Here is a 1,753-nt window from a genome sequence, read left to right as displayed (position 1 = left end):
GAAATTCCGGAGCCATTCAGCTTCTTCAACGACTTTATCCAAGGCTATGAACTCAGCCTTCATTGTAGAGCGGGCAATACAAGTTTGTTTGGATGACTTCCAAGATACCACTCCTCCACCAATAGTGAATACATATCCACTTGTGGACTTGGAATCAGTTGATCCGGTGATCCAATTTGCAACACAGTATCCCTCAATGACCGCAGGATATTTATTGTAGTGCAAAGCAAAGTCCTGGGTATGTACTAAATACCCCAAAACTCGTTTCATGGCCATCCAATGAGATTGGCCTGGATTGCTCGTATATCGACTCAATTTACTTATAGCACAAGCTATATCTGGTCGTGTACAATTCATGATGTACATTAAGCAACCCAACACACGAGCATAATCCAATTGTGATATGCTCTGGCCTTTGTTCTTTGCTAATGCAAGATTCACATCAATTGGAGTCTTTGCAACTTTAAAACCCAAGTGCTTGAATTTTTCAAGTACTGTCTTAATATAATGAGATTGTGACAATGCTAGACCTTGAGAAGTCTTATGGATCTTAATTCCCAGAATTAAATCAGCAACTCCCAAGTCTTTCATATCAAACTTGCTAGTTAGCATACGCTTAGTAGCATTTATATTGGCAATATTATTACTCATTATGAGCATATCATCCACATATAAGCAAACAATGACTATGTGATTTGGAACATTTTTAATGTACAGACATTTATCACACTCATTTATCTTAAATCCATTTGACAACATTGTTTGGTCAAATTTAGCATGCCATTGTTTGGGTGCTTGTTTTAATCCGTAAAGGGACTTAACAAGTCTACAGACCTTCTTTTCTTTACCTGGAACCACAAACCCTTTAGGTTGTTCCATGTAAATTTCTTCCTCCAACTCTCCATTTAAGAAGGCCGTCTTAACATCCATTTGATGAATTTCAAGACCATAAACTGCAACTAATGCTACTAACGTTCGTATGGATGTAATTCTTGTAACTGGAGAGTATGTATCAAAATAGTCAAGACCTTCTCGTTGTCTATACCCTTTGACCACAAGTCTTGCCTTATACTTGTCAATAGTGCCATTATCTTTCATTTTCCTCTTAAAGATCCATTTAGAACCCAACGGTTTATTCCAGGAGGAAGATCAACCAATTCCCATGTATGGTTGTTCAGTATGGATTCTATTTCACTATTGACCGCCTCTTTCCATAACAATGATTCCGAAGAAGACATAGCTTCTTTAAATGTTTGAGGCTCATTTTCCAATAAGAAAGTCACAAAATCTGGTCCAAATGAAGTAGACGTTCTTTGACGTTTACTACGTCTTGGATCCTCTTGGTTAAGTGTACTTTCTTTTGTTTCTTCCCGGGGTCGTTTAGATCCTTCACCAATCGACTCACATTCCTTTTTATACGGATATATATTTTCAAAGAACTCAGCATTATCTGATTCTATAACCGTATTATTATGAATGTCGGGATTTTCTGATTTATGAACCAGAAATCGATATGCTTTACTATTAGTCGCATATCCTATGAAAACACAATCAACGGTTTTCGGTCCTATTTTTACCCTTTTGGGTTTAGGAACTTGCACTTTTGCCAAACACCCCCACACTTTAAAATAATTCAAGTTGGGCTTCCTTCCTTTCCATTTTTCATATGGAATGGATTGTGTTTTGCTATGGGGTACTCGATTTAGTATTCGGCTAGCCGTAAGAATGACTTCCCCCCACAATTTCTGTGGCA

The sequence above is a fragment of the Nicotiana attenuata genome, chromosome 7 (assembly GCF_001879085.1).
Source record: "Nicotiana attenuata strain UT chromosome 7, NIATTr2, whole genome shotgun sequence".
NCBI lineage: Eukaryota > Viridiplantae > Streptophyta > Magnoliopsida > Solanales > Solanaceae > Nicotiana > Nicotiana attenuata.
Note: the sequence above shows the minus strand (reverse complement) of the source record.